Source organism: Phacochoerus africanus, chromosome 4 (assembly GCF_016906955.1).
Source record: "Phacochoerus africanus isolate WHEZ1 chromosome 4, ROS_Pafr_v1, whole genome shotgun sequence".
In the NCBI taxonomy this organism is placed as follows: domain Eukaryota; kingdom Metazoa; phylum Chordata; class Mammalia; order Artiodactyla; family Suidae; genus Phacochoerus; species Phacochoerus africanus.
In genome coordinates this window covers 117,103,812-117,116,641 of record NC_062547.1, presented here as the reverse complement: position 1 = coordinate 117,116,641, position 12,830 = coordinate 117,103,812, and the positions used below count along the sequence as shown (strand labels likewise).

General features: G+C 42.1%; 1 long non-coding RNA gene across 1 annotated transcript in view; it reads right to left on the bottom strand.

Annotated features, from left to right (window-relative positions):
- Positions 1-3,942: 3,942 nt before the first annotated feature.
- The window catches only part of LOC125126231 (uncharacterized), a 35,065-nt gene continuing 26,177 nt past the window's right edge, over positions 3,943-12,830 (bottom strand). Inside the window, exon 3 of the long non-coding RNA XR_007134564.1 lies at positions 3,943-5,175. This is a non-coding gene — a long non-coding RNA (uncharacterized LOC125126231). The remainder of the gene's footprint in view (positions 5,176-12,830) is intronic.

Sequence of the window (12,830 nt, the reverse complement as noted above, 5' to 3'; positions counted from 1 at the left end):
GTTTATTATCACTGAGCCACGATGAGAACTCCCTGTTCTTGGTCTTTAGGCAACTATGGCAATGGCCTTTCCTTGGATCTCCAGGGAGGCAGTCTGTACCTAAGAACACAGCATCATTCTGAGAGCTCTCCTCTCTTACAGCCACCTTCGCAAAGCACCACCCGGATCCTGGGGTTGAATTCCTGTGTCACTGGGGAAAAGGAATGTTTCCAAACTTTCCTCGAAGCATCTGAACCTTGCTCTCCAAATTTGGAGAGAGATAAGCTTTCTGGGCCCTGCAGCCCAGCAGGAGAAATGGTTGGGGCCTCAGCAGGGAGGGGAGGTGAGAGGCTGCCCAGAGCAGTGAGGGAGCTGGAGTCACTGCACCCACCAGCCACTGCCTGGAAGAGGGCTCTACTGAGAGAAAAGGGAAAGAATTGAATGCATGGTCAACATCTCTGCATTTTACTCTCTGGACAATCAAAGAAATCAGGGTGGCAGACAGAGTCCCCTGCCGGGGGAAGAGCTCCTCTTTGCATTCCATTTTAGAGGAACAAGGTGGGGAGGAAAATGGAGTCATCCTAGATGCACTTTTCTTCATCCAGGATGTGGGAGGAATAGGAAAGAGACTGCACTCTGCAAATGGATGGCCCCTGAGACTTGAAACGGTTCAGATGGATGAGACCAGCAATGTACACAAAACCACTCTGCAGTTTTCTAATGGAGGGTCTGTGATGGCAGAGATGGAAACTGATTTGTCAGGGACCCTAGGGGGTGCTTAGAAACCAGAAACCGCAAGTGCTGGGAGATGGCGAATGAGCTGAGACAGCCTGTTTGCAAAATGACACAGGGACGAGAAAGCCCAAAAGGCGTTTTGCCTTCTAGGCCACATTTGGGGGCTGCTGCCCAGGGCCCTGTGCCTGGAAAGCAGGCAGCCTGACGCTGTGTGTCCAGGCTCCCAAACCCCAGGTCTGGGATATCCTGAGTGTCACTCTTGTGTGTGGTGTGTGGGACTGAACTTTCCCACGGTTGTAGAACCTCCTTGTTCACAACTGAGCCCCAAGGCAGGAACTCTGTGTTTCCTTAAGGTTGACTCACAATTTCCAGTTTTGGGAATTGAGGAAGGGGGGAGCGAGGGTTTGTGCTAACTTTCATCCCCACCTGCTTTCTCTCCTCTGGGCCTGATTTGGAAACACTTATAATCCTCACCTTTGAAATTAACCTGACTTTTAATTTCTTCCCGATGTCAATTTTTTTTTCAAGTTTCCATTTAGAGAAATCCTTTTCACCATTGGAATGTCGAATGAAAGACACAGGGGATCTCATTTAAGAACATTGTCTTAATGGTTATACCTCTTGGGAGGAAGGAGAACATACTTAAAATACTGCAAAACTTAACCTTGGGATTCTTTCTTCCAAAACTACAGCATAAGTAGAACTCCAAAGCGAAAAATCTTGGGGCGGAACACTTACCCTTTAGTTAAACGGAAAAATAAATTGATTTCCACAAGAGAAGCTTTGATGTTCATGGAAAATCAGGTGCTACTAATGCTACTCAAATGATGCTGCTAATACTCCAGAGCCACTTATATCAATAGTCAATACTACTGTGAATTCTGTTGTTCAAGTCACCATCATTAGGCACATACTCTAAAGCCACACTGATTGATTTCAGCAACCATGTACATTTAGGGCTTCTAGATCTTATAGGCCAAACGCTCATTTTAATAATGCATTACAGTGACAGAGCATTTTCTGGTTTTCACCGTGCACTTAGATGTATTATCTTACATTTATTCCTCAAAATGGTCTTCTGAGACATACAAAGCAGGCATTATCATTTTGGTGGGTTGTTTTGTTTTGTTTTGTTTATGTTTTCTTGTTAGGGCCGCACCCATGGCATAGGGAGGTTCCCAAGCTAGGGGTCAAATCAGAGCTGCAGCTGTCGGCCGAGGCCACAGCCACAGCAATGCCAGATCTGAGCCGTGTCTGCCACCAACACCACAGCTCATGGCAATGCCAGATCCTCAACCCCTGAGTGAGGCCAGGGATCGAACCTGCATCCTCATGGATACTAGTTGGATTTGTTACCGCTGAACCACAACAGGAACTCCCTTGGTTTGTTTTTAACCAGCTTATTTCTTGAAAAAGGCACTGATCCACATTGAACAAATTCAAGTAGAAGGGTATACATAGAAAGTTAAATCTCTCTTGACCTGTCCCCACTTAGTCTCCTCCAGAGATAGAACTACTGCTAAGAAGTTTCTCTATGTTCTTTTAGAAATTCTTATGTACACCCTAGCCTGGCTCTGTCTATGTGTGCCCTTTAAACATGAACTCACACACATGGCAGCAGACTCTTCCCTGTTTTGTCCCTTGCTTTTTTCACTTAGCCAATTACTTGGAGATCTTCAGTGAGAACACACAGTCATACCTCATTCTTTGTTTGATAGTCGATATAACTGGTCAACTAGTGAGGGGTATTTAGGTTGTGTCCAGGGTTTTCTGTTTCATTCAGGCAACAGTGAACAATATTAGCAAGAACGTATATAGTGCTTACTTGGTGATTTTCATGTAGAGGAAATCGGTTAATCTTCACAACTATCCTATGACACAGAAACTAACATTGCTTCATTTTAAAGATGAGAGAATAGGTAGCAACAAGTAATTTGCCCAGTGTCACACAGCTGGTAAATGGGTTTGATTTGCATGGATTTGAATCCGGATGGTCTGGCTCTAAGCCTCAAACACGATGTATTGCCTCTGGTCGCTTCCCTGTGCATTTAGAGCTGAGAGGACAGGCCACACTTCACAGCTGGGGAACCTGAGACCAAAGGGGTTGGAGATCGCTGCTGCCCAGCCGAATGGTAACAGAGATGGACCAGAAAACTAGTCTCTCAATTCCCAGTCTCTGACTTGTTCCATGACCCTTCGTGACCTGCCAGTACCTTCAGAATGTTATCTCTTTAAATTCCTGAAATCCTAACCACTTTAGATGTGAATGGAGCGTCTATACTGAGAAGTGGCTTGGGAGAAGTGGTTTTAGGAGAAACCTGGGGCTGTGATAAAGGAGTTCATTTCTCAGAGTCTTTGTACCACTCACCTCCTGCACTAGTAGATTTGCACTTAAAGCACATGATATCACAGAATATCTTTCATGTTAAAAAGCACTTTTTTTGTTGTTGTTGTTAACCACTGAGCCATGGCGGGAACTCCTTTTAGGTACTTTTTGAGTTGAAAGTTTAGAGATAAATTATGTCAAATTTTATTCAATGTTATCACTCATTTTTGGCTATTGGCACCCAAAATAAAAAGTATTAAATTGTGAAGGTTTAGACTAAAGAGAGCATGCCTGATTTAATCCTTCATGGCTACTCGTTTACCCAGAGAGTGGTCTGGTGCCAGCATTCTCCCCCTGGCTTGGGAATGGCGCAGCTGCACTCTATATCAGAAACCATCTTCCATAGCGCTAGGCAGCCCTTGAAACTTGTGAGCAAAACTATTTTCAAGCACCCCTTGAGTTTAAATAGTTCAAGAATCTCCCTCAGATCCTCACACGCCCCTGGTCCGGGCCCCACTTGACTATGAATGCCTTTGATTCATAGTCTGGGAGGCTCTTTCGAACCATGGAGTTTCATCTTTCACCATTGTACAGTCTCACATTCGCCTAGTGCTTGGCTCTCTTCCATTCATTTTCCCACTTACACGTTCCTGTGACACCCCATGACCATGCTGTGAGAGCCGATACTGTGCCTTCCCAAGTTTTGTACCCCCTTCACCTAGGCACAGCTTGACCTACAGTAGAAGCTCCACAAATGTTTGTTGAATCCTTCCCTGTTTCTGTGTTGTCCTTAAATTTCCCCCCACTATTGTCCATCTGTTGCCCAGGAAACCTGAGCTCTTCTACCAGCAATGCAGGCTTGATGGAGAACCAGGCTCTTTGCTCTTGCTGCCGCCCAAAAAGACTCGAGACAGGTTTCTCGGTTACATGTTTAGGTTTATAATCTGTCCTCATTTACTCATCGGTTGCACACCTACTGTGTTGCAGATGGACTGCTAGGCACTGGGTGTACAGAGATAAACAAAAATGTCAGAGAATGACAGCCCTGTGTGAATGACAGATGCAACCTAGAACACACAAATACAGAATCATGACTCCTGGCACATACACTGCAGGTGCTATGAGAAAGACTCGCTAAGGAGACACGATGTAGACTGGGAGACAGGAGAAGGCATCTCTGAAGACATGGTGGCAAGGTGAGACCCAAGGCTGTAGAAGGGATTCAGCTACTCACAGAGGAGGGAGGAGGAAAAAGCCAGCGGAAGGACTAGCATGCGCAAAGTCACCAGTGCAAGAAGATCTTGGAGCTGGAGACACATCTGGTGCCCCACGTTCCCTCCCCTCAGCCCTCCTCAATTTCAGCCAAAGCTGTGGTGGACAGTCAGACTCACCTCCAGCTGATATCCACCCACTGCAAGCCTCTGAGCATCTTTCTGCTTTCTCTGACAGTGGCACAAATACAGCCCAGAAATGCAGGAGTATTGACGCTCTTCCCCACTCCCACCCCCTGCCAGGCAACCCTCAACCGGGGGGGGGGGGGACAAGAGCTGGTAAACAAATGCCCCAGCCACCCTCCTTCAGGTTAACATCTCTGAGAGGTGTTCTGTATACTTCTCAGAGGTCCTGGACACATTGTCCGGAACACCAATCTCCAAAAATGCACTCTCTGAGTTTTCCCTTTCTTTTCTTCCTCATTCTTCTCATGCCCTCATTCCTTTCACATCACCAGCCTGCCTCCCACCACCAATTTGCCCCTAAGTCATTTCAAAGGAGCACGATCTAGGAAATGCACACATTACAGAAACTGAAAAAAAAAAAAAAAAAAAAAAGGTCTGAAAGGAGTAAGCACAGAGAAGAGTAAAGCCAGATGCAGCTGGAATTGTAGGACGAGGCAGACTACATGGGGTTGAGAGTGTGATACTCCATGCTTCTGGCTGGAGGCTGGCTTGCAGTTGTCCATCGGCTTGGAGTTGTCCATCTTCTTCTGTGTAGATGTGCAAAGCAGGAGACTCCACCCATAGTCCAGGCTACAGAAGATGATGTCTTGGACTGCAGTGTTGGTAGAGGTGATAAGAAGAGATGGACAGGTTGGGATATATTTTAAACATAGAATGGTCTGCACTTGCTGATGTGATCTGGTTAGAGAAAGAAAGGGATCTAGAGTGACTTGGCTTTAACAACTGAATGGATGGTGGTAACATTTAATTTGAGAATGGAAGGATCGGGGAGGGAACAAGGTCGAACCAGGAAATCAAGTGTAATTTTGTACTCACAAAATCAGAGACATCTATGTGACATTCCTGGGGAAAGCATCAAATATGCATTTGGACATTTGAGTCAGGCGCTCAAGGGAGTGGCCAGAAATGTAGATTTGGGATCATGTGTTTATTCATGGTGTTTAAACCAGGTTCTCTGGGAGAAATCAGATGGGCAGAGAAGATGGAGGATCTACAGTGGAGCCCTGAGGAACGCCAACATTCAGAATTTAGATAGGGAAAAAAGAGGCGGCAATGAAATGAAAGAGCAGCCAGCAGACATAGCCAAGAGAGGAGGTCCAATCCAAGAGAGGAGAGAGTTACAAGAAAAAAAGGAGTAGTCACTTGTTTTGAATGCTGCTCAGAAGTGGGATAATTTGTGGATGGAGAACTATCATCATCTCTTATATCTTTCATCAACATTAAATTATGAAAGGCACACACCCTCATCCAAAATGCAACCAAGCTCCTCCTGAAAACCAGCAGATGCCTCAAGGCAGAAACTAAACCCTTTGTCTGGTTGAGGCAACGTCTCGCTCAGAGAGGTTTGCATCTGTATGCCTGCACCTTCCCAGCCTCTCTCTCCCTACCTCGCTTCTAAGTCGATATATATCCCCTTCCTAGTCCACTCCTATCTGTGGTCCAAGTCCTTGAGTTCTTCTATTTCTGTCATAGAAATACAGACTGGATGATGTAAACACAAAAATTTAAACCACTCTGGATGTTAGAAGTACCAGCTCGAGGTGTCAACAGAGTTGTTTTCATTCTGAGGCCTCTACTCAGCTTGGAGTTGTCCATCTTCTTCTGTGTCTTCACCTGGGACTTCCCTCTGTATGCATCTGTGTCCTGATCTTCTTGTAAGGACATTAGTTGTATTGGATTAGGGCCCACCACAATGACCCCCGTTAATACTTATTACCTCTTTAAAAACCCTGTCTCCAAATACGGTTGAATTCTGAGGTGCTGGGGGTTAGAACATTGACTTGTGAATTTTTTGGGAGGGGAGGGACACAATTCAGCCCACAGCAGATGTATTATTCTTGCTTCAAGGCCAAGCCATGATTTAAGAATTGTATCACTATAGGCCTACCATTCCTAGGTCTCCAGTTTACAGATCTGTACACTTAGTCAATTTCTAAACTCTCCTCTTGACTTTATGTCTTTCTCTTACTCATGGCTTTCCTTTTTTTAAAATTTTTTACTTTATACAATTTTTCTTTTTCTTTTTGTCTTTTGAGAGCCACACCTGCAGCATTTGGAGGTTCCCAGGCTAGGGGTTGAATTGGAGCTATAGCTGCCGGCCTACGCCAGAGCCACAGCAACACCAGGTCGAAGCCATGTCTTCGACCTACACCACAGCTCACAGCAACGCCGGATCCTTAACCTACTGAGCGAGGCCAGGGATTGAACCTGCAACCTCATGGTTCCCAGTCAGATTTGCTTCCACTGTGCCATGATGGGAACTCCTACTTTATACAATTTTTGAATGTTACTTTCCACTTACAGTTATTACAAATATTGGCTCGATTCCCTGTGTTGTACCATACATCCCTGAGCCTATCTAACATCCAGTAGTCTATACCTCCCATTCCCTTGCTGCCTCTCCATCACTCCCCACTGGTAACCACTAGTTTGTTCTCTATATTTGTGAGTCTGCTTCTTTTTTGTTACATTCACTAGTTTGTTGTATTTTTTAGATTCCACGTATAAGCGATATCATACACTATTTATCTTTCTCTGCCTGACTTATTTCACACGCTATGATGTTGCTGCAAATGGCAAAATTTTTGTTCTTTTTTATGGCTGAGTAGTATTCCATTGTATGTGTATGTATGTGAATGTATATATACCACATCTTTATCCACTCCTCTGTCAGTGGACACTTAGGTAGCTTCAATGTCTTGGCAATTGCAAATAGTGCTTCTATGAACATTGGAGTGCATGTATCTTTTCAAATTAGTTTTTTTATTATTATTATTTTTAGGGGTGCACTCACGGCATATGGAGGTTCCCAGGCTAGTGATCAAATTGGAGATACAGTTGCCGGCCTATGCCACAGCCACAGCAACGCAAGATCTGAGCCACATCTGCGACCTATACCACAGCTCACAGCCACACTGGATCCTTAACCCACTGAGTGAGGCCAGGGATCAAACCCATGACATCACGGTTACTAGTCAGATTCCTTTCTGCTGTGCCACAATAACTCCAGGATTTACACACATACACACACACACACATATACACACTCAGGAATGGAATTGCTGGGTCATATGGTAGTTCTATTTTTAGTTTTTAGAGCAGCCTCCACACTGTTTTCCACTTTGGCTGTACTCATTTACATTCCCACCAACAGTGTACAAGTCTTCCCTTTTCTGCATATCTTTGCCAACATTTATTATTTGTAAACTTTTTACTTTACTTTTAAAATTTTTTATATAATGATTTTTTTATTATAGCTGGTTTTACAGTATTCTGTCAATTTTCTACTGTACAGCATGGTGACCCCATTACATATACATGTATAGATTCTTTTTTCTCACATTATCATGCTCCATCATAAGTGACTAGACATGGTTCCCAGTGCTACACAGCAGCTTCTCATTGTTAATCCATTCCAAAGGCAACAGTCTTCATATATTAACCCCAAGAACCCCATCCATCCCACTCCCTTCCCCTCCCTCTTAGCATCCACAAGTCTATTCTCCAAGTCCATGATTTTCTTTTCTGCGGAAAGGTTCATTTGTGTCATATATTAGATTTCAGATATAAGTGATATCATATGGTATTTGTCTCTTTCTGACTGACTTCACTCAGTATGAGAGTCTAGTTCCATCCATGTTGCCGCAAAGGGCATTATTTCATTCTTTTTAATGGCTGAGTAGTATTCCATTGTGCATATATACCACGTCTTCCTAATCCAATCTTCTGTCAATGGACATTTAGGTTGTTTCCATGTCTTGGCTATTGTGAATAGTGCTGCAATGAACATGCAGCTGCATGTGTCTCTTTCAAGGAAAGTTTTGTCCAGATATATGCCCAAGAGTGGGGTTTCTGGGTCATATGGGAGTTCTATGTATAGTTTTCTAACGTACCTCCATACTGTTCTCCTTAGTGGCTGTACCAGTTTACATTCCCACCAACAGTGCAGGAGGGCTCCCTTTTCTCCACACCCCCTCCAGCATTTGGTATTTGTGGATTTATTAATGATGGCCATTCTGATGGTGTGAGGTGGTATCTCATGGTCATTTTGATTTTCATTTCTCTACTAATCAGGGATGTTGAGCATTTTTCCATGTGCTTGTTAGCCATCTTTATATCTTCCTTGGAAAAAATGTCTATTCAGGTCTTTTGCCCATTTTTCAATTGGGTTGTTGGCTTTTTTGCTGTTGAGTTGTCTATGTTGTTTGTATATTCTAGAGATTAAGCCCTTGTCAGTTGCATCACTTGAAACTATTTTCTCCCATTCTGTAAGTTGTCTTTTTGTTTTCTTTTTGGCTTCCTTTGTTGTGCAAAAGCTTGTCAGTTTGATTAGGTCCCAATGGTTTATTTTTGCTTTTATTTCTGTTGCTTTGGGAGACTGACCTGAGAAAATATTCATAAGGTTGATGTCAGAAAATGTTTTGCCTATGTTCTCTTCCAGGGGTTTGATGGTGTCTTGTCTTATATTTAAGTCTTTTAGCCACTTTGAGTTTATTTTTGTGCGGGGTGTGAGGGTGTGTTCTAGTTCCATTGATTTGCATGCAGCTGTCCAGGTTTCCCAGCAATACTTGCTGAAAAGACGTCTTTTTCCCATTTTACGTTCTTGCCTCCTTTGTCAAAGATTAACTGATCATCATAGGTGTCTGGGCTTATTTCTGGGTTCTCTATTCTGTTCCATTGATATGTCTATTTTGGTACCAGTATTATTTGTATACTTTTTGATGATGGCTATTATGGCAGGTGTGAGGTAATAGCACATTGTGGTTTTGATTTGCATTTACCTGGTGATTAGCAATGTTGAACATCTTTTCATGTGCCTCTTGGTTGGTCAGGTGCATTTACTCTGGGAAAGTGACCATTCAGTTCGGCTGCCTTTTTTTTTTTCTTTTTGTCATATGGATGTTCCCATGCTAGGGGTCGAATCAGAATTGCAGCTGCGGGCCTACACCACAGCCACAGCAAGGTAGAATCCGAGCCACATCTGTGACCTAAACCACAGCTCATAGCAGTGCTAGATATTCATCCCACTGAGCGAGGTCAGGGATCAAATCTACATCCTCATGGATAGTCAGGGTTCATTTTCACTGAGCCAATCCTCTTTCTGCCCATTTCTTAATTGGGTTGTTTGGGGCGTTTTTCGATGTTGAGTTATATGAGCTGTTTATATGTGTAGGATATCAATCCCTTATCAGTCATATCATTTGTAAATATTTTCTCCTGTTTGGTAGGTTGTCTTTTCATTTGTTGATGGTTTCCTTTGCTGTGCAAAAGCTTTTGTTTTTAATTAGGTCCCATTTGTTTATTTTTGGTTTTGTTTCCTTTACTTTAGGAGATGGATCCAAAAAATATTGCTGTGGTTTATGTGAAATTGTCACTGTTTTGTGTAGTCTTTAGCTTCCTTTGTTTGGATGTGAGTCTTGCTGTAATCACTCAAGTTAAAAGTGACCATGCTGTTGGCCTCTGAAAACAGTCATTCATCAGACTGGTCTCAGGAAAATTCACTGAGACACTGTATAGGATGTTTCTTCAATGAAGTTGATTGAGTGCTCTACACCACAGGAGGTTAGTTTTCCAGAAACAGTTGTCCTCTTCTAGCAACTCTTCAGTGTAGATTGGCTAGTGATAGCCAGTTGTTTGGGCTGGAGGAGATGTATTTCATGGCTATCTTCTGTGGAGATATAATCATACAATTTAAAAAGTTGAAAGGCTTCCCATCTTGCAGCCAGATTTTCAGGATAATCAGAGATGCTCTTTATCTCCTAAGTCTCTTCAAGCACCTTCGAAGGTTGATCATCCTATAACTCTCTCAAGTTACATCATTTTTATTAGATCACTTCTGTGTGCAAATGTTTTCAATGTCTTTCTCTTGCTTATTTCATCTAGTCTTGCCCCTTTTAAAGTCTTCCATAAGCCAGCCCTCCTACACTACCATCCATATGATAAAATAAGCTCTCTGCCAGTACAGCCCTTTCTCCTCATGGTTATAGCAGTTGATCTCACCCCTCTCTGCATCTGCCCTGTAGTCCTCACTTGGAACACCCTCCTCAGTACAGGCCCCACCCCTCCTGGAACCCTGCCTGCCACTATACTCCAGACTTTACAATTTTCTCTTTAAAATCCCAGGGCACTTGATATCCATTCATACTTCAGTCTTTTACCTCCCCTTGATTTTTTTCTCTTTTTCCTTTTTCTTTTATTGAAGTATAGTTGATTTTCAATATGGTGTTAGTTTCAGGTATACAGCAAAGTGATTCAGTTATCTTTTCCATTATAGATTATTACAAGATATTGAATATAATTCCCTGTGCTATAGAGTAAATCCATGTTGCTTATTTATTTTATATATGCTAGCTTTTATTGTTCCTCTCTATAGCCATAAGTTTGTTTTCTATGTCTCTGTATCTGTTTCTGTTTTGTATATGCATTCTTTGTATCGTTTCTCAGATTCCACATATAAGTGACAATATATAATAGTAGTCTTTCTCTGCCTGCCTTACCTCACTAAGTATACTTCACCTTGATTTTTAATCCCATTCTGTGCATTAGTCTGAATTCTATCCAAATTATAAAACCCTTTCTAGTCTCACTGCCAGCCACTGATCTAGGTTAAGTCCTATTATCTCTCACCAGAATGATTTTAACAGCACTTAACTGATCTGATACAGTCCTTCCTCTACTTAGAAATTTTGTAAGCTCTCAGAACGAAGTTTACCCCCTTAAACAGCATGCACAATCTCTCATGCTCCAGTCTCGCTGGCTGTTCTGGCTTCATCTCCCAGCTTTCTCCTCCCTTACCACCACACACATATAACATGCTTCCATGTCTTACTCACCTGCCAATCACCATTCACTTTTTAGACTTGGCTAGAGTGACTCTCCTCCAGGAAGTCTTCCCTAATTTGTTTGTTTATTTGTTTGTTGAGTTTAGGAATTCTTTTTTGGCAGTTTTTAAAATGACTTAAGTATTTTTTACTTCAGTGAATTGCGTTACATTTATAGTTGTACAAAAATCATCACAAATAAAATTTTATACCATTTCCGTCCCAAACCCCCAGCCCATCCCCCACCCCCTAACCAGTCTCCCTTGGAAACTGTGTTTTTCAAAGTCTGTGAGTCAGTATCTGTTCTGTAAAGTTCATTATGTCCTTTTTTTAGATTCCACATGTAGGAGATAGCATATGACATTGGTGTCTCATTGTCTGACTAGATTTAGCATGGTAATTTCTAGATCCATCCATGTTGCTTCAAATGCCATTATTTCTTTCCTTATAATGGCTGAGTAATATTCCATTGCATATATGTGCCACTTCTTCTTTATCCACTCCTCTGTTGATAGACATTTAGGTTGTTTCCATGTCTTGGCTATTGTATAGAGTGCTGCAGTGAACATTGGAGTATGTGTATCTTTTCAAGTCATGGTTTTCTCTGGATAGATGCCTAGGAGTGGGATTGCTGGATCAAATGGTAATTCCATTTTTAGTTTTCTGAGGAGTCTCCATACTGTTTTCCACAGTGTTTGCACCAATTTACATTCCCACTAACAGTGTAACAGGGTTCCCTTTTCTCCACACCCTCTCCAGCATTTATTGTTTGTAGACTTTGATGACAGCCATTCTGGCCACTGTAAAGTGGTACCCCATAGTAGTTTTGATTTGCATTTATCTAATAATGAGTGATATTGAACATCTTTTCATGTGTTTTTTGGCCATCTGTATATCTTCTTTGGAGAATTGTCTGTCGAGATCTTCTACCCATTTTCTGATGGGGTTGTTTGTTTTTTTGGTATTGAGCTATAGGAGGTATTTATCAATTTTGGAGATTAATTCCTTGTCAGTTGCTTCATTTGCAAATATTTTCTCCCATTCTGTGAGTTATCTTATTGTTTGTTTAGGGTTTCCTTTGCTGTGCAGAAACTTTTAAGTTTAATTAAGTCCCATTTGTTTATTTTTGTTTTTATTGTTATTACTCAAAAGGTGGATCCAAGAAGATATTGCTGTGGTTTATGTTATCAGAGAGTGTTTGGCCTGTGTTTTCCTCTAAGAGTTTTATAGTATCCAGTCTTACATTTAGGTCTTTAATCCATTTTGAGTTTATTTTTGTGTATGGTGTTCGGAAGTGTTCTAATTTCATTCTTTTACATGTAGCTGTCCAGTTTTCCCAGCACCACTTATTGAAGGGACTGTCTTTTCTCCATTGTATATTCTTACCTCCTTTATCATAGATTAGTTGACTGTGGGCGTGTGGGTTTAATTGTGGGCTCTCTGTCCTGTTTCACTAATCTATATTTCTGTTTTTATGCCAGTACCATATGGTTTTGATGACTGTAACTTTGT